General features: G+C 34.1%; 1 pseudogene; it reads left to right on the top strand.

The window, feature by feature from the left end:
- The window catches only part of LOC138170922 (phosphatidylinositol 4,5-bisphosphate 3-kinase catalytic subunit beta isoform-like), a 128,912-nt pseudogene extending 103,970 nt beyond the window's left edge, over window positions 1-24,942 (top strand).
- The last annotated feature ends 402 nt before the right edge of the window (window positions 24,943-25,344 follow it).

The raw sequence follows: 25,344 nt of genomic DNA, 5'->3' as shown, positions 1-25,344 counted from the left end.
GACAGAGAGAGAGAGAGAGAGAGAGAGAGAGAGAGAGAGAGAGAGAGAGACAGAGAGACAGAGACAGAGACAGAGACAGAGAGAGACAGAGACAGAGACAGAGACAGAGACAGAGACAGAGAGACAGAGAGACAGAGAGAGCTCTGATTTTATATAAGTAAGGCACTCCTAGGACTGATACTCCATTCACCAGTGCGAAACAGCAACTCATTTGTAGCATAGTCTTATACTGAAAAGATAAGTGATTTAATAAGGATAATATGACCAATATAAGGCAAAATTTCAACTCAGATCTCCTGATCTAAAATACTGACTCTATACAGCTAAAGTACTGATTAGACTTATGAAATTATCTTAATCATCTAAAAAACATTATTTACTTAGACTAATCATTCATTGTTTAATTCCTGATCAGTTCAAAGCAAATAAATATAATAGCTGTGTGTATTGATTCTGGACACTAATTTTACTGCTGGTAACATCTATTGTTATGAATGTTTACTTTTAGAAGAAAATTTTGTATATCTAGGTTAGATAAGTAATTGCTTATATTTTCCATAAATTTTTAACTTAAGCTAATTGATGTTTTTTTTTTTTCAAATCAATTCAATACATTTAATTGCACATGTGACAAGCACTTTAGAGATCCAGTATATTATTAGGTTTAAAACTTTTTTTCCTACACATTTTTCCTATGCTTTATGAGATAAATAAGAGAATAATGGTGCATTTCCTTTAAAAAAAGAATAAAAAAAGAGTGCAGGGTTTTGTTTAAATTGCATGTCATGTAAAGTCCTTGTGGAGAGAGGATTTTTTTAATCCCTAGTGCATAACTTATATCCTAAAAACTCCTGAAGAATAACTTTGAATTGACTAGATATAACTGTCTCTTAAATATATATTGTTCCTTTAAGTATTTGGAAAAACTATTTAATTGGCTTTCCATTAGTTAGTGGCTGTAGCCGTTAGTTAATATAGAAAAGTGTTCAGACATCCTCTCCAGAAACATGTAATGAAAATTTACCATTACTTGATCTTTTCTATTTAAAGCATTTTTAAAAACATAAAATTTACCCAAATTAGGCTCTTTCTCTCTTTGTGTGTATATATATATATGTGTGTGTGTATATATATATATATACATATGATATTTTAAAAGAATAGTTAAATAAAATTTAAGCTCAAATGAAGTACTTCTATATAATTCTTTGTTCAAATTTTTTTTTAATGAAACAATTATCAACCTCATTGCAATCTTACACTCTTTCCTTCCCCCTTAGAAATCCCTGCTGGGAAATTCATTCTGGGGGTATATGATTTCTGTGAAATTATTCCCCATCTTTCCATGACATGTTGTTAGTTACATATATTTTTTGTTGAATGCTTTAAATGTTTGTAAAAACACAGAACCAAGAAAAATATAGCTAACATTCTGAACATTTGGAATAGTCATTTCCTGACCATGATAACGAAGCATTGTGGAGGAGACCAGTGTTTCCATTAAGAAAGTAACAGCTGCATCTGAATTCATCACACTAATTCCTTTCTCAGATGTTTGATTCCTTTTAAATTCAACCATTTTGTAATGTAAGCCACTAATTACTATGTCACTATACAAGATAAGTATTATGATCCATCATCTATACAGCTAATTTATTGAGGTAGATACAAAACTCAATTTGGAAAGAGTTGTTCTTTTCAAATGTTCTCCTAAAATTTTTTGAAATGCTTCAAGATGATAGAAATTAAGAAGAAGATACTGATTTCATTGTCATTCATATTTTAAAAATCAAATTCATTCTACAAACAAGGGTGAATTGTTTATTATATAGTTATATTCACTTTACAAAAATGTAAAATATACTGAAAATTAGGCATTTTTCTTCATTTCCTCCAATTAAATCTATTTCCTATTCACTGAAGTTTTGTCTTGGGATTTTCAAAAATATTTGTAGTCCTAGAGTGAATATGGTAATTGTACAATCAAAAATATTTTAAAGTTTCAGCATAGACAGATTTCTAAAATTTGTTTGTAATTTTCTTTTAATTGAATATTCACCGAGGTTATTCATGAATACCGAAATTTTAAAAATCATTAGTTCTAAGAAAAATATATTGTTTTCATGATTCACAATTATATTCATTGATACAAAACAAAACATATCAAAGCTGACTACAATTATTATTAGAATCCATGGTATTATACTAGGAGTATTTTAATTTTGGAAATAGACATCATTTTTTTTCCAACAACAGAGGAAAATAAAAAAAAAAAACAAGTTAACATGCTTGAGAATCATCCCATTACTTTTCTTCAATAATTCTTGGAATTAATTTTCACTTTGGTCCAATAATAGTCTTTGCAATTATAATATCTCTTTAAAAATAACAGCACCAATGATCATTTATCATGTACCATCTGTATGTAGAATACACACATTTTGTTGCTCCAGTGAATTCATTTCATTGTCAACAATAAGTTCATTACATACTGGTAGCCTGATGGGGGTGGGTTTGGGAAGGGAATGTTGACAACAGCAAAACTCTTATTGTGTTCCCAATTTATGTTTTCTAAAATGTGCATTTCACATATAGAATACATGGCACAATGGATAAAAGACCAGTTTCATTCAGAAAGGCCTATGATCAAGTTCAATCTCTGACATTTACTAGCTTCATGACCATGTACAACAAAAAATCCTTCAGTAGATCAGGCAACTCATTAAAACTAAACTACAGAGGTGTTGCTTATTTCCATCAGTAGAGGGACTTTACACTTGGGAGTTTCCTATATTTATGAAATGACAGGGTCAAATTCATCCCTCCCACCAACCGTTCCCAAAATGTGCAAGTTTTAGAATGGGGAAATTAGATAAATTGCTATCTTTTTAATGGCCTACATGACCTCCTCTTCATCATAACAGATGACTAGAGATGAACATTCATTATATCATATTTTGTAATTATAACTTAAGAAATACATAAATTCCAATGGATCAATGGGCTTTTCTCAGGAGTAGTTATCATAGAGGCACAATAAAACCCTGAGGTGGGTGGTATTTACTCATGAAGATACATGTATTCTAAAATTAGGCCCAAAATTCCAACTACCCCCTATCTTCATTCAGAAAAAAATAAAACACACACACAATTAAAAAATCAAATTATCCAAAGCCTAGGGGTCAAGTGATTGAGTGGCAACATGAGCAGGCAAAGGAAGCAAAATAAACAGAGCAACCCAATGTTACACTCCTATTTTGGTGACAAAAAGGATGAAGGTGCATAAGAGGAGGAAGACTGTGAAGTCAGAACTCCTGCCCCAAAAGCTTCAAAGAAAAATTTGAACTGGTTAAAGGCCATAGAGGAGCTTAAGAAACAAATAAGAGAAGTGGAGGAAATATTGGGAAGAGAAATGAGAAAGATAGAAGAAAATTATGAAATGAGAGTCAACAGCCTAACTGAGGAAAATAACACCTTAAAAAATAGATTAACTCAAATGGCAAGAGAGGCTGAAAAAGGCAATGAGGAGAAAAATGCCTTAAAAAGCCCAATTTGTCACATGGAAAAAGAATGCAAAAACTCACTAAGGAGAATAATTCCTTCAGAATTAGATTGGACCAAATGGAAGCTAGTGACTTTATAAAAAAATCAAGTTGCTGTTAAACAGATCCAAACAAATGAAAGAATAGAAGGTGATATGAAATATCTCATGGGAAAAAAAAAAAAAACACTGACCTAGAAAATAGATCCAGGAGAGATAATGTAAAAATTACTGGACTACCTGAAAGCCATGACCAAAGAAAGGACCTAGAAATAGTCCTCCAAGAAATTCACAAGGAAAACTGCCTGGATATTTTAGAACCACAGGCAATATTGAGGTTGAAAGAATCCACCAATCACCTCCGGAAAAAGATCTCAAAAAGAAAACTCCTAGGAATATTATAGCCAGGTTTCAAAATTCCCAGATCAAGGAGAGAATATTACAAGCAGCCAGGAAGAAACAATTTAAATATTGTGGAAACACAATCAGGATAAAAAAGGATCTGGCAGCTTCTACACTGAGGGATCGAAGGGCCTGGAATGTGATATTCCTGAGGTCAAATGAGCTGGGATTAAAACCAAGAATCACCTACCCAGCAAAACTGAGTATCAAGTTTCAGGGGAATATATGGTCATTCAGTTGAATAGAGGACTTTCAAGTATTCTTGATGAAAAAAAAAAAAACATCTGAATAGAAAATTTGACATTCAGATACAAGAAGCAAGAGAAGCATAAGAAGACAAACAGGGAAAAGAAATCATAAGGACCTTATCAAAGATGAACTATTTACATTTCTTCATGTAAAAATGATAACTGTAACTGATTAAACTTTTTTCAGTATGAAAATGGTTGAAGGGAATACACAAACATATGTGTATATAGGAGGATATATTGGCATTTGAATACATATGCGAATGTGTTTATATATGTTTACAGGTATACAGAGATAGAAGGCACAGGACCAATTTAATAGGAAGGGATCACACTTAAAATGTGAAATTAAGAGTTGAGAGAGGAATATAATGAGAAGACATGGGGAGAGACAGAATGGGGTAAACTATCTCATATAGTAGATGAGAGGGAAAATGGTCACAATGGAGGGGAAGAACAGAAAGGCAAAAGGAAATGGATCAACCTTATTCTCTTTGAATTTGGCTCAGGGATGGAATGAAATACACACTAAATAAGGTATCCCACCCTACAAGAGCGTCGGGGGAAGGGGATGAGAGGGGGGATGATGGAAGGGAGGGCAGGCTGTGGGGGAGGGAAGTTGGATGCATCCACTTTTGAAAAAGGGACTGCTTCAAAGTAGAGAACAGAACAAGTCAGAGGTGGGATAGTAGGGAGGGAGATATAGTCAGTCTTTTGCTATATATCTACTATGGTAATGTTTTGCATAGCTACACATGTACAACCTATTCTGAATTGCTTATCTTCCCAAGAAGGGTGGGAGACAAGGGAGGAATGGTATGAATCTGGAATTCAAAGTTTTAAAATCAAATGTTTAATATATATATATATATAATTATTAATACTATTTTACATGTAATTGGGAAATAAGATATACAGGCACTTGGGCAAAGAGATCCACCATGCCCTACTGGACAAGTTGAAAGGGATATGGGACAGAGAAGATAAGAGTGGATAACCTGTGTGACCACTATTGTGGGGTGGCGGGTAGGGGAATAATGGGGAGAAAATTTGTAACTCAATATCTGGAGTAAATGAATGATGTAAACCAGAAGTTAATGAAGTATTTAAATAAATAAATAAACAAATATAAATAAATAAATAAACAAACAAAAATAATGAATGAATGAATAAACAAACAAATAAATGAATGAGTGAATGAATAAATATATAAATGAATGAATGAATAATTGGATAAATAAATAAATAACAGTGTGTGTTTGTCTGTGTTTCTGTGTGTGTTTTCCTTTTTTACCTTTCTATGTCTCTTGCATCTCATAATTGGAGGTTGATTTTTCCATTGAGCTCTGGATTTTTCATCAGAAAGGTCTGGAAATCTGTTATATCATTGAATAACCATATCCTTGCCTGGAAGAATATGTTCAGTTTGCTGGGTAAGTGATTCTTGGTTGTAACCCAAGCTCTTTTGCCTTGCGAAAAATTGTATTTTACTTCCTCCAATCTTTCATTGTAGAGGCTTCCAGATATTGTGTGATCCTCACTGTGATTCTGTGATATTTGAATTGTTTCTTTCTGGCTGCTTGTAGCATTTCCTTCTTTACCTGGTAGTTCTGGAATTCGGTCACAACATTTAGTGGGCTTTTCAATTTGGGATCTCTTTCACCAGGTGTCTGGTGGATTCTCTCGAATTCTATTTTATCCTCTGGTTCTAGTATCTCAGGGAAGTTTTCCTTAATGATCTCTTGGAAGATGTTGTCCAGGCTCATTTTTTCATCATGATTTTTGGTTAGGCCTATGATTCTCAGATTATTACTCCTGGATCTGTTTTCCAGCTCAGTTATTTTTCCATCAAGATATTTTACCTGTTTTTCTAATTTTTCATGCTAGATGTTATTTTATTTTATTTTTTTTACTAATTCTTGGTTACTCATAGAGTTATTTGCTTCAATCTGGTTGATTCTAGTTTTTAATGAATTGTTTTCTTGGTTAGTTTTTGGAGCTCCTTTTCCACATCACACATTTTTTCTTTATAAGGAGCTGTTTTCTTCATTGAAATGTTTTTTTTTCTAATTTTGCAATTTTGATTTTAAAAGAATTACTCATTTTATCTTCTATCCCTCTAATTTGGTTTTCAAAGTTCCTTTTCAGCTCATCTGAGAATGCTTTCTGTGCTTGAGACCAGTTCCATGTTGAGGCTTCAACTGTGGGTGTAGAGTCAGTACTGTCTCCCTCTGAATTTAGTTCCTCCCTCTCACCATAGTAGGACTCCAGAGTCTTTGTCTTTGCAGTTTGCTTTCTACCCATTTTGAGGCAGGGCCCTAGCCACACCCTTCCTCTAGGGTTCCCAAGCCTTTACTGTTTAATGCTTTACCCTGGGGCAATAATTACTCTGTTTTCAGGGTCAGAGGGGAGGATTGGAGCAGCCAGGGTTCACTCTGCCATCCTGGTCCCTGGAGGTCCAGATAGGGGCTTTTTAAATTTCTGGGCTGTGGATTGGTAGTCCCAGGAGTAGCTGCTGCCCCTGTCAGGGGACCTGCATTTGATTCTTACCCTGCTCTGCCAAGTCCCAGCCCTTTAGTGATAGGGCCTGGTATTGGACCCAGGTTGGTGGGTCAACTTGACGCCACATTGATCAAACCTTGTCCGGGCCTCTGCACACTGTGGTGACATCTTCTGGGCCTCTCAGTAACAACTTCTATTGAATTTAATTTAATAGGAATATTTTTATAACATTATTAGTAGTACTATAGTAATTTAAGAAAATATAAGCACAATATAGAGTGTATTGAACATATTTTTCTCAAAGAATCTTAAGGACACTTTGGTAGCAAAACTAGAAGGGAAGTTACATGCAACTGGATCAACAGTGTATCTTGAATGAATATACTTTCTTGCTATTATTAAAAGGTTTCATTTTTTTCATTGACTTTTAGATCATTTAGGAGTATCTTAATTTCATTTTAAGGTCAAACCTGAAAAAACAGAATAGCCCACCAGTTCTAATCCACAGCAATTGTCTTTTTTATATGGACAAATCTGATTTATTACTCAGTATTTTGAAGAAGAGATAGCAAGACATTAAGGATTTGGAGCCAGAAAGACTAAGATTCAGATCCAACCTACTGGTTTTCTAGGGCATGCTCAGAGCAATGCTCAGCAAAACATAGTCTCAGAGTCACTTACAATAATTAATGATTAATTGAACTCAGGCTTTACTGAATCCATATCCATTCTTTGTGTATTATATCATACAACTTTCCTCCCAATAAAATAGAAATAATATTGTACTATTTTACTTGCAGGGTTATTATGCTTTGTAAACTATAAGCCACTAGGTAAATAATACACATTATCTAACTAGTTTCTCTACCTACGAGAATTTGTATTCTCTTCCCAATCTCTCTTTCTTCCTTCCATTCTCTGCTATTGAATATATCTCCTTTCATAAACTTTCTTATAACATTTTTCCCCAAAGTCTTCTCTTTTTTATCATTTTATATTTCATACTGTACTTATATATCTTTATAAGGTAACATTCTATATTCTACTGCAAGTTCTTTCAGTAAAGAATCATGCAAGAATCCATGGTTTTTATTTGTTTGGTTGGTTTTAATTTTTGTTGTTATCATCAATGCCTAACACAGTGCCTTAAATATAGTAGGAAGTTTATAAATGTTTGTGGTATTAATTGAACACCACAGAGGGTTTTGTGTTGAAGTACAGGGATATACACACATATGTGTGTGTTTTACATCATGTCATTATTTAATTTGGAGACTACTATAAACTCCTCAAGGGAGTTTATTATTCTATTCAATAGTCTATATTGTGCCTATATTTTCTTAAATTAGTATAATAACACTAAGGATGATATAAAAAAATTTATTCCTATTTATTAAATTCAAAAGAAGTTGTTACCAATCTTTTTGTATGTTTATTTTTTCCCCAGTTAAGGCTACAAAGATTTCCCTCATCCCTTCTCTCTTATTTTTCATGTCAACAGCATGATAGCAGTTTTTTAGATTCATGGTGCTTATTCCTTCAGGATAAGTGCAGACCTAGGCAGCATTCAGTTCCAGCATAAAAACAAACAAACAAATATTAAATTGGGAGTTAACAGACCCAAATATTAATCTTACTCTTGCTACTAATTAGATATATTACTATAGGCAAGTCCCTTTTCCTTGTCCTTAGTTTCCTCACTCTTAACCAATGAGAGTTGTATTAGAAGGTCTCCAAAGTCCCTTTGAACTTTCATGATCTGACTAACATGATAATTACACGAAGGAGGCCATGCTTTGTGTAGAATGGAAAATATTAATTATTGGTTAATTATTTATTGTACTGTTGGTGGTAGACATTATTAATTCTCTTAGTATCTTAGTATCAACTTGTAAGATTATTTTTTTAAGTTTGCAAAACTATACAGGCACCTGTACTTTGGTAGATAAAATATGTGATTGAATATTCACAATTCCTTTAGCATGGCAATTTCTAAAAATTTCATATTCTTACTACAACATGGCTGTGTTCAATTGCTACTGTCAGCATTAATTTATAATATTTTCCAGAGTTGTCATACCAAAGCAAATGAGTCCTGCTTAGTGATTTATTGAAGGGAGGATGGCATGATTTTGGAAAATTTTGTTTATGTGAACTAGGGTCATCTTGAATCTTGCTTTTAGATATTTAGACTTCACAATCAATCTCCACAAATAAGCATCTGTTAGATTACATTATTTCAGCGAGGAATATGTTATCCTTGTACCACAAACCAATGTGTTAGCATTCAAAGGTTCATGAAAATAACATATGCTGGTTACAGATGGGTATATGTGGCAGCACCAATCAGTTTTCCTCACAAAGGACTGCCTGATGAAATAAAGGCAGAATCATTTTAGTGACCAAGTCATACTTACAAATCTGTCTAGATGAAAGATCTGGTATTGACATATTGACAGGTAGTCTGGTAAAGGAGACTCAGATAATAGGAAATTCAATCAATTTGGAGAACTATAGTTTGCATATTAACAAAAAACAAACAAACATAAATTCGGTTTCCACCTCAAACACTCATTAGCCATGTGACCCTTGGTAAGTCAGTTAAACTCCCCTTGTTTCCTCTTTTGTTTAAATCTTAATAAGTGGGAAATATATTCTAGGAACCTTAAATATCATCTCTAACTGTGATTTTGTTTTTTCGCAGTTAAGAATTTTTGCAGTTCAGTCACTTTCAATTGTGTCTGACTCTTCATGACCCAATTTGGGATTTTCTTGGCAAAGATGGTGGAGTTGTTTTTTTTTTTTTACCATTTCCTTCTTCAACTCCTTTCACAGATGAGGAAAAAAAGGCAAAGGTGGTTAATGACTTGCCCAAAATAACACAGCTATAATCGGAGGCAAGATTTGAACTCACAATGAAAAGTTTCCCTAACTCTATGCCCTGTACTCTATCCAATGAGCCACCTAGCTGCCCCACAGTAATAGCAAATCCCAAAGACTAGTATGTGTCCAGTACTCTGTTATCTTTCACTTTCTTTCTCTACAAGCACTTGCTCATCTGCTAGTGTCTCTGCAATCTTCCACACCTGTGCCAGAAGTCCTTCAAGGATGGTAGATTATCACAAAACTATGTAATTTTAGAGTTAGATGAGACCTGAGCAGCTATCTAGTTCAATAAATGCTCAAAAGGAATGACCACTGTTATTTACCTGACAATTGCCTTTCCAGTCACTGTCTGATCATCTCCAAGGGTGTGAAACTTCATCTCCTCTCAAGGCAACCCATTTCCATTCAGGAAAGATCTATTTGTAAAAAAGAGGTTCCTTACAGAAAATCAAAACTAGTTACTTTTGCAACTTTCACTGCCTTCTGAGGGAAACAAGTTAACCCTCCACACAAATGTCCTTCAGATATTTGAAGATAGCAAGCATGTTCCCTATTAGTATTATTGTTCCTATGCTGAATATGCCCATTTTCTTCAGCTGGCCTTTGTATGTCATACATTCACAGTCTTTCACCATGCTAGATAATTTCTTATAGATACTCTCTCAGTGGTGGAGAACCTGAAGCTGTGAGGTCACATGTGGCCCACTAGGTTCTCAAGAGTTGTCCTCTGACTGAATCCAAACTTCACAGAACAAATTCCCTGAATAAAAGGATTTATTCTGTGAAGTTTGCATTCAGTCAAAGGTCCATAATTGAGGAACTAGAGGGCAACATGTGGCCTTGAGGATGCAGATTCCCAACCTCTACATTTAATTCATCTATGTGATTCTAAAATACAGTGTCCAGAGCAGAAAATAGCATTTCAGATGATATTCAATTAGCATTGACTGCAATGAAATTAAAAGTCAATCATTCAATATGCAATAATGTCAACCAGTCTATATGGGTATTTAGGGAAGAATAGCACCTCTGAAGTAAGTGCTGTCCAGTACCCTTTTAGGGGTGTTTATTCACCTTTGGTGTCCACCTTTACCCAACTCTCACCTATGTCTCCAAGAATGTATAGCATGCACAGGGGTCACACCCCAGGAAAACTGTCTTGGCACATGAGGTAAACCATATTGAAGGTAACCAATTGGTCTCAAACACTCTTAGTGGTTTAGGGGGATGTTTACCCCAAGCATATAAAAACTCTCTGGTGAAATGGATAGAAGTGAACAATTTGTTCCAAAGGTCATGAAGGAGGTTGAAGCAGATGTTGTGTAGCGCTAAGGTCATATATTGCATACCAGATCAAAATTAGTCTTCATGACTTTTGTGTTGTCACTGGACCTCAATGATTGTAGAAGAGAGAGTAAGGCTGAAGACTACAACTCTGCTTCACTTATATCCAATTCACTTGTAATTCAAGACCTCACCCAGTTACATTGTTCTTCAAAATGGAGGACTAAGAACATTAAGGAACCCCTGTGTGCTAAAAACTGAAAAATGCTAGGGATCAAAAAAAAAAGGCAAAACATCCTCAATGCTTTCAAGGAACTCACAGGCTAATGAGGCTGATATTACACAATCTGTGACATATTAGGTATATACCAGAACAAAAAAGTAGTAATAATAGCCTTTCCTCTTTTTTTTTCATGAGGATCAAATGAAATGATACATTTAAAATGCTTTACAAACCTTAAAGTGCTGTATTAATATTAGTTATTGTAAAGGCAGCAACTGTTGAATAGTGCAATGAGTTCTGGACTAGAGGGACAGAAGATCTTGATTTAAATAATAGGTTAACTCTCTGTTCCCCTGTATACATCATCTTTATCCATATGCTGAACCTGAGATTCCAGATCCATAAAATGTGCATATTACTTGTAATAATAGTTTGACAAAGTCTTTGTGGTATTAAATGAAAGAAATTATACAAACTTCTATCTATATGTAGATAATTGATACAATTATTTTGGCCTCAGGATTTATTCCCTTAGGTCTAGGGCTAATTAATTGAAACTATATCCATTTGCTGTTGACATGATATTTTACTAAAAAAATACCAATGAATCAATAGATATGAATTGAATAATAAATAATAACTTTAGCAAAATTGCTAGAAATAAAAATTGGCAGTATTTCTCCTTATTAATCACAAAACCAAGGAGGAATAATAGAAGATAAAGTAGATAATTCTGGTTACATAAAATTCTAAAAAAACAAAACAAAACATTTTTCCCCACAAGGAAAACCAGTGCAACTTAAATAAGGGAACAAGTTAACTCATCGGAAATGATCCTTGCAACAGTTTCCTTTGATGAAATTCTTATATTCAAGATATATAAAGACTAATTCAAATTTATGAGAATAATCATACTCTGATAGGTAAAAGGTCATAGGATATGAAAAGGTAGTTTTCAAAGAAAAAGTGTAATCAATAACTACATGAGAAAACATTTCAATTCATTAATAATTGGAGAATTAGAGATTAGAGTAACAGCGATTCTATCTCATGTCTATTGAATACCACATATGAAAAAGTGGAAGTGAAAATAATTAGAGAGGTAGAGGGAAAATAAACCTACTAGTGCACTGTTGACTGGGCTGTGGATTGATCTAGCCATTTTGAAATGGCATTTGAAACTATCAGTAAACTGTGTATGCCATTTGATTTACCAATACTAGGTTTATCTACCAAAGATATCAAAAGGAAGGGAAAGGGGGAAAAACTGTTCAATTTCTACTATTCATAAAGGTTAAATAGGCAGCTACATAGGGGAACTTTCTGAATGAGGAGAATGTGAAGAATGGCATCTCAAAATACACTTTGTTTCATCTTAATCCTCTAATATTATAGACCCATCTATAGAGTACTAAAAACTGAGGATAGAAATGATAACAGAAAATCAACAATTTCATGGACTTCTTTTATCATATCATTTATGTTTTTAATTAATGCCCTTAATATAGGAGGCAACAGTGTATAATGGAGAATTTTTTATTTTGATTCATGAAACCAGCATTTGAATCTTGACTTCTGACACATAAATAATTTAAGCTTCTGAGTCACAATATCTTCCTCTGGAAAATGAATGTAATACCTATAGTACTTTGCCAGACAGTTTTCTTATAAGGCTCAAGTAAAACAATTTTACACCTAAAAGATCTATATAAATGTCAGAGTTGCAAAGCTCATCAAGTAAAAATAAAATACAAATAGCATGACCAAGTGGTAATATAAAACAGATGTTTATGATTCAAAACATAAAATAGTAATACATAAACAAAACAAAGTACTGAATTCTTATGCTTTTGTACAATTTCTCAATTTATTAAAAAAGTATCTTGGATAATAAAATATGAACAACAGAATAAAGAACACTATATTTCTAGTTAATCGACTTGAGTTTGAGTTCTGGTCCTTCTTTACTGCTCTTTCATCTCACCAGCCTTTATCTCTCTGGGTCTAAGGTTGCCCAAGTATAAAAGACATGTCATACCATATTTTTATGTTTACTTGAAAAATTATTCCTATTATCAAATTAGTTTATTTGTATAATCAACTTAAATAACTATAAAGTACTAGACATGCCAATATAATCACTGGAAGGAAGTATGATATAGTGGAAAGAATCGAAGGCAGAGGATTTCAGTTGGAATTTCATTTCTGCTAATGACTACCACTCTGTTCTGTGTGAAGGGTCCAAAGTCACTAAATCTTTTGGAGCCTCAATTTCTGTATTTGTAAAATACTGCATAAGATAAGATAGCATCAAAATTATTGTTACTTCTAAATATTTGGTCCTATGACCACTATTTAATCTCTATCAATCTCAAATCCCCCCCCAAAAAAAAGACCCACATAATAGTCCTCCAGAAACTATTTCATAATACAAAATATTTTCACGGACATTCATGTGATCTGATCTGCATTGCCTGATGTGAGAAATCTGTTTACAAATAATCAGAACATAAGATTAACTATTCTTTGTGTTGCAGTTTAAAGACATTGTTATTTTTCATTAGACTGTATATAAAGCACAAGTTGGCAAAACTTAGAATTTAAGAATGCCAGATATTGTTTTTTCTTTATTAATAAAAATCCTTATAAAAAGATAGTTCTTTTATTTGTTAAAAATTACTATCACATAGTAAGTACTTGATAGATACTTTATTTAACTAAATGCAGGATTTGTGGTGGGAACAGCAAGTTCATACAGTCAATAGAGTGTCAGGCCTGAAGTCAGAAATACTCATCTTCCTGAAATCAAATCTGGCCTCAGACATTTACTAGCTGTTTGCCCCTGGGCAAGTCACTTAACCCTATTTGTCTCACTTTCTTCAACTGTAAAATGACAGGATAAGGACATAGAAAATCACTCCAGTATTTCTTCCAAGAAAACCCCAAATTGGAGTGACAGAATCAGACATGACTGAAAACAACTGAACAGCAACAGGACTTTTATTATGTTTCCTGATTGATGGCAGAAAAGAGGGAAACCATGAGAAAACTTGCTCTAAAATTCTCATTAATAGAAAAATACTTCCTAAGAGCATTTTAATCCTACCAGAAAGGGTACAAAATCAGAGAAGGGAGTGGGAGAGGAGGTGAGCGAATCAACTAGAAGGGAAGGAGAATCCATGGAAGGGCTAAGTGAAGAACTGAACAAATCTGAAACTCCACATTCTTCACAATCCTGGAAAGTCTGAAAGATCTACTGCCATCCCATCAAGGTGGGGACTCTCTTGCCTCCATACATGAAATCAAAGGGTTAGTAGTCTCTGAGGCCTTTTACTATATCACCTCCTGGCTCATGATGAGTCCAGGCAATGGAATGCTGCTGAATGTTTAACTGGTTTTCAGGGAAAAAAAAGACAACATAATTTTCAGTTTATTCAGCATTAGTAACATTTTCTCTAACACTTTTTAAAGTTTATACAATCAGCAAAACAATAAATGAAACCCTTAATTAATCAAGATTTGTAGTGTTTGTAGCTTTCTAAGGTATAATGTTCACAGTAAAAATATTAACAATTTGGTCTAGTGAGATATTACATTAATCTGGCACATCACTGAGTCCAGGCTTAGGAGACCACAAATATTATCCAGAGAACACCCTGCCTGGTGTCAGGATGTGGATGTGCTTAGATACATCCCCTACCTTCTCTCGTCACAAAATTACAAAAGTTCAGGGAACTATCACCAACTTCTGCATACCACAAATAAATTTGTAACTCTATACCTCAGCCCCACATTATGTTCTCACATCTCATCAAAACAAAACAAACAAAACAAAAATCTGGCTTGGGCAGAGACCTATCAGGTGTTCTAGCTTATTATTGTCACCCCATCCTTGACTAAATCCTTAGTTTATCCCTTTCTGTTCCTTCCCTTCTTCACAAAAAGCTCAGATTAACAAAGAATGGCTATATTCTTAACATTTTCTCTTCCCCAACCCTATGGAAAATGGGAAAACCATTATAATCACTCACTCACCTGCACTGTAACATGTTCTAACCAACTCTATGCAGTTCCACTTCATGTATTCCATGAGAGCTAACCACATCTAAAAAGTGAGGCTGTAGATCTCATCAATTTGAGACACTCTAACTCTCTCCCAAGATTCTGTTCACCATGTAGGAAATGGCAAATCTTTCCTTTCCTCTCTGAAGTCATTCTTGTTTTCTGGAGAAAAAATAAATAAATTTCAAAAGCAGCAAAAGGAAAGGAAATATTTATTGAGTATTTCAAAGAAATAAGGGATAAAAAAGAAGAAAGAGAACATCAATTCCAGGTCATATGACCAATAGGATGGAGAAATATCTAATTATTATACTCCATAACAAACACACACACATGAATTATGTGCCAGAGATAGATCAATTACAGCTGTCTTCATAACTTCGTTGGTCAAAGACACCACAAAACCTCAAGGTAACAACCTTGTTAACTAACAGTAGAGAATGAAAATTCCTAAGCCGTTGCCTCTCCCCACACTCAGTCTCCAAACTCTGAGAGAGTGAACTACCTAACACACGGGTCTGTTCTCTGCATCCAATTCAGTGATTTACTTGCAACTGCAGTGTCTCTAGGCACACCTTCCCCATTTGCTCTCACTCTATCATTCTATGACAGAAAACACCGGACCTCAACTCAGCCCATCCCCATGTGGAAGAAGAAAGTACGGCAGAGCTGGACCCTGCCCTTCTTGGGGTGGTAGTACTAAACAGAGAACAAAAGAACACAAGAGTTGCCAAAACTTAAAAAAGAAAGGAATGGATGTATATATCCCATGTGAAGCAGAAATAATTGACAGAATAGAAAAGTTTGAATCCAATCTAGTAAGTCTTTTGAAAGAACCACAAGGGAACAACTGATCATGAATGCATATATACTGAAATGAAATATTATATAGGGGAAAAGAATGAAATAAGAATAATATTTTAAAAACACATGATCTTTATTCAAGCAAATTAAAGTCATCTGAAAGCCCAGATTCATGGCTGCCCAGAAGAACATGACAAGTTGAAAAACCTAAACATCATAAAAAAGACAAACTTCGTAGAATTTATGAATACAGAAAATTATGTGCCAATAAAAAGGATTACCAGGACTCTTAAGGAAGGTGAGAAAGGTGAAGAAATATAAAATACAAACAAAGAACCCTTATACTTCAAAGTACAAATGATTACTTTGAAAATTTTCAATTTAAAAAAACACAATAAATTATGAAAGAAACCAAGAAAAAGACCATCAAATATAAAAGAAAGGAAATTCTAATTACACAAAATTATTCAACATCCACCAGAAATACTACATCTTTTTGTTAACAAAATGACATATATTTGGGCACATAGAAATTGCAATTAAAAAAAAGACAAAAATATTAAACATCAGTTTAGGGAGCACTTACAAAATAGGATCAAAGGGAAATTTAAAAACAAAATGCTGAAAAACATGAGAGTCAAAGACCAAATCACAGAATTAAGAAAAATATAGCATAGTAGCACTCAATATATATTTAAGAGAGTAGATCAATTGAATATCTAGATAAGACATAATTTTTAAAATGCATCTCAAATACCAATGTTTGATAAGCCTTTAATCATAAATTACATAGCAGAAAATTCCCTATTTGATGAATATTGAAGAGACATGTGAAAACTCCAAATTCAAAACAGATATGACCTGAATTTTAAAGACTATATCATTAAAAAATAACAGAGAATTAGATCAAATGCTTTTTACAGCTACAGATAAGAAACAAGTTCCTTAAAATAAAGGATAAGGATGGAGCCAAAATGGTGGAGTAAAAGCAGGAACTTGCTCCAGCTCTTCCCCTAATTACCTCCAATATCTCAAAAAAAAAAGAGTTTAAACAAATTTTAGAGCTATAGAACCCACAAAATGACAGAATGAAATAAATCTCCTGCTGAAGATAGCCTGGCAGGCTGACAGGAAGTGTCTATCACATCAGGCTCACAAGTGGAGCACAGACAGGGTGCTCCTGCATGGGCTGTGCTGGCACAGACAGGGTGGAGCTGTCCTTTGGGGATTGAATCAATGTCAGTTGTGTTTTCCAGACTTCTCAACCCAAAAATGCCAAAGACCAAGTAAGACGTCAGTGGAGAAACTTTTTGGACCTGGGTAAGAGTGTGCAGTCTGGCCCCTACCCCTAGGGTGGCGGAAGTGGTGATGACTGCCCGGCAGTATCAACAGCAGCAGAAAAGCAGCAGAAGCTGCTTCCAGAGCTCCAGGCCCACAGATTGTGAGTGGAACAAGTGGTTGATCAAAGGGCAATTTCAGGAATCTCTTTACTGGCACTCAAGCAGAATTCTTTTGCTTTGAACTGCTTGGATCTGGATTGCAGTCTTGGGTGGCTGTCCTGGTGTGAGGAGGAGCGCTGGTGTGGCAGACCTTGTGGCAGCTGTGGAAAGGGAGTCCTCCTCACATTTCTAAGGTAGGTGCAAAATTCTAAAAAAACAACCAAAAAACCCCCAAAAACTAAAATTGGGGCTTACTTCAATTTCTACTCTGGCAAACAGCTTGAAAGTCAAGTAAATGACTGGGAAAATGACCAAACAGAGGAAAAGAAATCAGACTATATAACCCTTCTTTGGTGACAAAGAAGATCAAAACATAAAAAAAGAAGAAGAAAAAAATAAATGATAAGGAAACTTTGATAAGATAAAATAGATAAATTTTATTATGTATAATTGAAAGCCTTTAGTTACACATGTAATACATATATATAAATGTATATACTTATATTCATATATATATATAATATAAATACATATGAGTACACACATATACAGAGAGAGAGAGAAACAGAGAGAGAGAGAGAGAGAGAGAGAGAGAGAGAAAGTGTATTCAGAGAAGCATGGAAAGGCTTACAAAAATTGAAACAGAGTGAAATAAACATAACCAAGGAAACAAAAAAAAATAATGAATACAACAATGTAAATTGAAATAGAAACCACCACAAAATAATTAAACTTGTCTTTCAGTTTCAAGGAACAACCATGTCCCCAAAGAAGAGAATGAGAAGATACCTTTCCCTACTTCTTTGTTGGAGGTTCATGCTTGTGGGACATTGTATTAATTTTACAATTTTAAAAAATATATTAATCACTTACAGTGATTTTTCCTCTTTTTCCACTTTTCCTTTCTTTTTTTTAAAGTCTTTGTTGGTATCCAAAGATTATGTGGTAGTGGGACTGGAAATGACAGTTGCCAATTGGCTGAAGTTGGGGGGTGAAAGTTAATGGCTCTCGAAGGAGACAGGATGTATGTGGGAGAGTTCAAGGACCACAGAGGCTGTTGCTTCTCAGTGTGTCAGACCATCTTCAAAATCTGAGGATGCCATCAATAAAAGCACTTATTTTTTTTTGAAGGTTTAAAATCAAGTTTCTTTAAGACCCTAAAAAAAATTCCTAAAATTAGGCCTATCTTCCTTCAAGCTCCTTCGTTATGAATGTACTTCAGTTTTATAATACTTCCTGCTACAGCAGACATCCTCGATGTGTGGACTGTGAATTCTCAGCATCAGATGACTCCATTACAATGCAGTTGATTGTTTGAATTTATTTATCATTTGATTTTTCCTCAGTTACATGTAAAACCAATCTTTAACATTCATTTTTAAAACTTTGAGTTCCAAATTCTTTCCCTCCCTCCCCATCACCTCACATAGAGAAGGTGAGAAATTCAATATAGGTTATACACAAAGTTATACATATATACATACATATATACACACATATATATATAGTCATGCAAAATATTTCCATATTAGTCATGCTGTGAAAGAAAACATAGACAAAAAAACTCCAGAAAACCTAAAGAAGAGTAAAGTAAAAGAAAGTATGCTTCAATCTCCATTCAGACACCATCAGTACTCTCTATAAGGATGGATAACATTTTTTATCATATGTCCTTCAGAGTTGTCTTGAATTGTTGTATTGCTGAGAATAGCTGTTATTAACAGCTGATCATCTAACAATATCACTATTACTTTGTTCACAGTACATTTCATATTGAATCAACACATGTAAACCTTTCCAGGTTTTTCTGAGAGCATCCTACTCATCATTTTTATAGCACAACAATATACCATAATAATCATATACCACAGTTTACACAATTGATGGACATTCTCTCAATTTCTAATTCTTTGCTACCAGAAAAGAACTGCTGAAAATATTTCTTATACATATCGTCCTTTTTCTTTTTTTTAAATCTCTTTTGGGATGTAAACCTAGTAGTGGTATTGTTGGTCAAAGGGTATGCATTGTATTATAGCACTTTGGGCACAGTTCAGAATGGTTGAATCAGTTCACAATACCACCAAAACTGCATTAATGTTTCATTTTTTTCCATATACCATCCAACATTTATCATTTTCCTTTTCTGTCGTATTAACCATGTTTTAATTTGCTTTTCTCCAATCAATAGTGAGTTAGAGCATTGTATATGGCTATAGATCATTTTGATAAGTTCATATGAAAACTGTTCATATTTTTTATCATTTATTAATTTGGGAATGGGTCTTTTAAAAAATATTGGCCCAATTCTCTATAGTTTTGAGAAATGAGGCCTTTATCAGAGAAAACTGGTTTAATTTTTTTTCACAGTTACTATTATTATCTGTAGTTCCCTCGATCCTATCCCCCCGATAAATCTATTTTCTCTCTCCTTTCATCCTGTCTCTCCTTAAAATGTCTTTCTGCTGACTACCCACTCTGCCAATATGCCCTCCCTTCCATCACTCCATCCCCTTCTCTTATCCTTTTCCCTACAATTTTCCTGTAGGGAAAGATAGATGTCTATATCCAATTGAGTGTTTATGTTATTTTCTCTCTGAGCCAATTCTGATGAGACTAAGTTTCACTCAGTCCCTCTCAGTTCCCCCCTCTTCTCCTTCTCTGTGCAAGCTTTTTCTTGCCTTTTTTATGCGAAACTACCCCATTCTATGTCTCCATTTCTCTCAGTACATCCTTCTTTTACCCTTTAATTTTACTTTTTATCTTTCATCCCTTCATATTCAACTCACATGTGCCCTCTATCTCTCTATATATGTATACTCCTTCTAACTGGCCTCATAATGAGAAAATTATTAGTTACAAATATAATTATCCGATGTAGGAATGTAAACAGTTTAACCTTATTTAAGTTCCTTACGTATTCCCTTTCTTGCTTACCATTTTATGCTTCCTTTGATCCTTGTACTTCAAAGTCACATTTTCTATGCAGCTCTGATCTTTTAATCAGGAATAATTGAAAGTCCTCTGTCATTGAATATTCATTTTTTCCCTTGTCAGATTATACTCAGTTTTGTGGGTAGGTTCAAATTCTTGCTTCTTTACCCTCCATAAAAGCATTTACAAAACCCTCCAGTCCTTTAATTTAGAAACTTCTAAACAATATGTTATCTTGAATGTGACTCCTTGATATTTGAATTGTTTCTTTTGGCTGCTTACAATGTTCCCTCCTTGACCTGGGAGTTCTGCAATTTGACTATAATATTCCTGGAATTTTCATTTTGGGATATCTTTTAGGAAGTGATCAGTGGATTCTTTCAATTTATATGTTGTCATCTGGTTCTAGAACATCAAGGCAGTTTTCTTTGATGATTTCTTGAAAGATTATATCTAGTCTCTTTTATTGATCATGGTTTTTAGTTAGTCCAACAATTTTAAAATTATCTCCCTTGGATCTATTTTCTAGGTCAGCTGTTTTTCTAGTGAGTTATTTCATATTTTCTTCTATTTTTTCATTGTTTTGTTTCTGTGTCATTGTTTCTTAATTTCTTATAAAGTCATTAACTTCCATTTGCTCCATTCCAATTTGTAAGGGGTTGTTTTCTTCATTGAGCTTTTGTACCTCCTTTTTCATTTGGTCATTTGTACTTTTAAGGAATTTATTTTTTCTTAAGTGAATTTTTGTGCCTCTTTTTCCTTTTAGTCAATTCTGCTTTTTAAGGCACTCTTCTCATTGGCTTTTTTTAACCTCTTTTACCTTTTGACCTGGTCTTTTTTAAACTTTTAATTCTCTTCAGTATTTTTGTGTGTTTCCTTTACTAAGTTGTTGACTAATTTTTCTTTATTTTCTTGTATCATTCTCATTTCTCTTCCCAATTTTTCTTCTAGCACTCTGATGATTTCTAAAATCCTTTTTGAGCTTTTTCCATGTGCTGGGATCCATTTACATTTTTCTTAAAGTCTTTGGAAGTAGGAGCTTTAACTTTGCTATCTTTTCTGAGTGGGTCTTTTGATGTACCTTGCCACTTAAATTGCTCATTTTTCCATCCTATTACTTGACTTTAACTATTTGTTAAAGTAGGGCTCTGCTTCCAGGATGGAAGGTGCACTATCACAAGTTTCAGGGGTTTTGTGCAACTGTCTTCCCAGAAGCTTTAGATACTTAGAAATTTTTAGTTCTTTCAAATGGGTATGATCTAAGGAGAGGTGTATTTACTATTCTTCTGGCCTATGCTCTGGTCCATGACTGACCACAAGATTCTTTTCTTGTGTTGAATTGTGATGAATGTCCCAACTCCACTAAGGTCTCAAGTCCTGGTGTACTAGAGCTCCTCCTTGTTATGGGATGGCCTCCCAAGACTGTGACCCAGATCCAAGCATAGGCAAAGCAACAGAGTCCTGCCTCAGTGCCAGCAAAGAGACACCTATTATCTCATTCTAATCAGTTATTCAAGCTCTTTGCTATCTGTGGACTGATAACTCCAGAAGTAGTTACTGCCTCTGCTTATTTAGTGACCCCCAAGGCCTGCTTCTGGTTTCTGGGGTTGGTCTTTGCTGGGGCTGAGTCTGTCTTGGCATGGGCTGCTCTGGACTTTGTTCCACTTTCATCCAGGTATGACAGTCCTTTGACTGGAAAATGATTTTACACTATCCTTTTGTGGTTTCTGCGACTCCAGTAATTGTTTTATGATATTATTTGAAGCTATATAGAGGCATTTGTGGGGGGTAACTCCGGGAAGTTACTGACTTTTTTTCCACCCTCTTGACTCCACCACCCCTCACTTCCATGGATTTCTTAATACCCATTGGCATCTATATCCAGTGTTATATTCTTGGATAAATTGGTTAAAGCACACTTTCCTACCATAATAAGAACCATCCATTCCTGAAAACTTGGAAGATGAATTTCATGATGGAAATCCTCTGGTAGTTGTGCATTTTGAAAATTACCAGGACATATTTTGTTTCCAAAAGTCCCCTAATATGGCTTCCATTAAAATAAATGATTTGGCAATCCAAAAACTGTTGACTATCCATGGGAAGGAAGATGAAGTTCATCTCTATGACTATATGTACAAAGCAATGGAACACTAGAATTATGTTTGGTAATTATCCATTAATTCAGTTCTGGTATATTCAGAACTTTGTCAAGAATAGGAATCTTTCTAAACTTACTCTTCTTGAATGTTACAATATAAAGAAAATGTGAGAAAAGGAAATGATTTCCTGAGAACTGTTATAAATCAAAATTCATCCCACCTTCTTCTTCTACTGGAATTACTCTCAAACAAAAAAGGAATAATTTCCAATGATTGAGAGAATACCCCACCTTTCCAAGTTATATTGGTTAAGGGTAATACGTTGAACATAGAGGAAACTGTTGCATCAGGACTAGAATTTTTCAGGCAACATAGTTTTTTTTTATATAAATCAGCTATAAATTCAAAGCTATCTGAAAGAAGTAATCATGTTTGTTGTGAATCATTGAAATCTGATATTAATTATCTGTGACTTAACCCAAAATTGTTCAGTTATGCTTTGCAATTTATGCTGTGGATAAAGTGAAAACAAAAGAGTCGACTTAGAAGATTCATCCCTACAAATATCATACTGTCAGGAAAATTGGAAAAGTACATTATCTATAGCATGGGTAAATACCTTGGTGGTTGACATTTAAAAAGAAATCTGAAAACTGGAGACATTATATTGAACAGCAGATCATCATTCTGTGATGAAATATTGAATCTAATGGGAACTGTTCAATCCAATCCACGTATTAAAAATGTTACAACTTTACATATTAAATTTCCTGAGAATTAAAAAAATAACCTTATTTTTATCCTTTCTTTTATAAGATTATTGAAAAGGCAGTAGAGATTTTAAGTACTGACTGTGGTAATTTATCAAGTTGAGATAGAAAAAAAAATCCAGTTTTCCTAGAAGAAATTATGGAGAGGGATCCCTTATTCCAACTAGGTTTGACTGAAGTGGATCTTGCTTGAATTTTGCAGAAAGACTTCAGAGAAAAATTTCTAGGGGCACTGCACAAATTTCTGTTGTCAGTCAAATGGAATAAACTTGAAGATGTTGCTCAGCTACAGACACTTCTTAAGATATGGCCTTAACTGCTTCCTAGAGAATCCAGGGAATTAATTATTAGATTTAATTGTCTAGACCACTATAACACCATTCAAGAGAGCATGTAGTAGTCTTCTTAAAACAAATAAATGATAAAGAGCTTTCTGATTAATATCTATAATTTTGAAAAAATGAACTTTTCATTGATTGTGCCCTATCCAGATTCCTGTTAGAGCCCTTTCTTTTTTATTTTTTTTAAGCAATCAGGGTTAAGTAACTTGCTCAAGGTTACATGGCCAGTTATTCCTGGGTGTGGAGCTAAGTATCAGAGCCTGGATTTGATCCCAGGTCATCCCGACTCTGGGGCCAGTGCTCTTACTCGCTGTGCTACCTGGCCGCCCCTAGAGCCCTTTCTAATAGGACAATAGGGCATTTTCTATTTTATCACTTAAGCAAGAGGTGAACATTCCTACCTTTTCAGTGTAGTTTGTCCATTTAATTATGCTGTCAGGGAAGGGTAGTTTATATGAAAATATTTTCTAAATATATTGCAACTCTTAATAAGCTGAACATCTTAAATAGTTTAATAAATTTAAACACAGTGAATTTAAATAAAGCAAAAGAGAGACAATGCACACATGCTTAAAACTGCTTACTGAAAAGCCTGTTCTGATATTCATTCACCTTCGAATACTGTGTACATCTTCACAGTTTTCTATTAGGGAGTGTAAGCACATGGATTCTAAAATAAAACCTCTAAGGACATTATACAACAACAAGGTATTTGGAGGAGATCCAGTGGGTATCATATTCAAAAACAGGTATGATGTATGCATGACAAGATATGTTGACACTCCAGATGTTTTGGTTAATGGATTTATTTTGGAAAGATGCCCGATTCGATCTTCGAATGCTGCCATATGGTTGTTTAGCAACAGGAGACTACTCTGGCCTGATTGAAGTTGTTAGCACCTGTGAAACAATTGCAATATTCAGCTAAAATAATATTAATGTTGCTACCACAGCTGCCTTCATTAAAGATGCTTTCTAAACCAACTTAAAAAATGTAATTCTGGGGGTGACTTAAAATAAGCCATTGAAGAGTTCATTCTTTCCTGTGCTGGTCACTATGTAGCTTCTTATCTCTTAGGAATCAGCAAAGCAGATAGTGACAGTATCATGGTCAGGTAGATTGGCATTTCTTCCACAACATTTCTGTGAATTCTTGGAAATTTCAAGTATTCATTTGGCATTAAATAGGAACAAATAACTTTCATTCTTAGCTATGATTTCATTTATGTGATTCAACAAGAAGCAAAAAAAGCAAGAAACAGAAAATTTTGGCCAGTGTTGTGAAGATGCTTACCTGATTTATTCATTTATTTATTACTATTTGTCCTGATGTTGACTGGAGGGCTTCCTGAGCTCTTCTCAACCAAGGATATACAGTATCTTAAACAAAACAAAACAAAATAAAACTTAATTTATTAATTTTATTTTTAAACATTCACATTTATAATATTTTGAGTTCTAAATCTCTCCTTCTTCCTCTATAGAACCCTGCCTAAGACAACATGTAATCTGATATAAACAATATATGTATGATCATATTAAACATATTTCCACACTATTCATGTTGTGAAGAGGAATCAGAAAAAATGTTTAAAAAATGAGAAAGAAAAAATTAACAAACAAAAAGACAACAAAAGTAAGCGAAAATAATATGCTTCTATTTGCATTCAGACTGTATGGTTTTTGTTTGTTTGTTTGTTTGTTTGTTTTTCCTTTGGATGTGGATAATTTTTTCCATCATGAGTCCTTTGGAATTGTTTTGGATCATTGCTTTGCTCAGAGAGCTAAGTCTAACAAAGTTGGTCA

The sequence above is a fragment of the Petaurus breviceps genome, unplaced genomic scaffold, assembly GCF_028583685.1.
Source record: "Petaurus breviceps papuanus isolate PSGF00001 unplaced genomic scaffold, PetGlider_PUasm1.0 40, whole genome shotgun sequence".
Lineage (NCBI taxonomy): Eukaryota > Metazoa > Chordata > Mammalia > Diprotodontia > Petauridae > Petaurus > Petaurus breviceps.
Note: the sequence above shows the minus strand (reverse complement) of the source record. Positions and strands in the feature narration are given on the sequence as shown.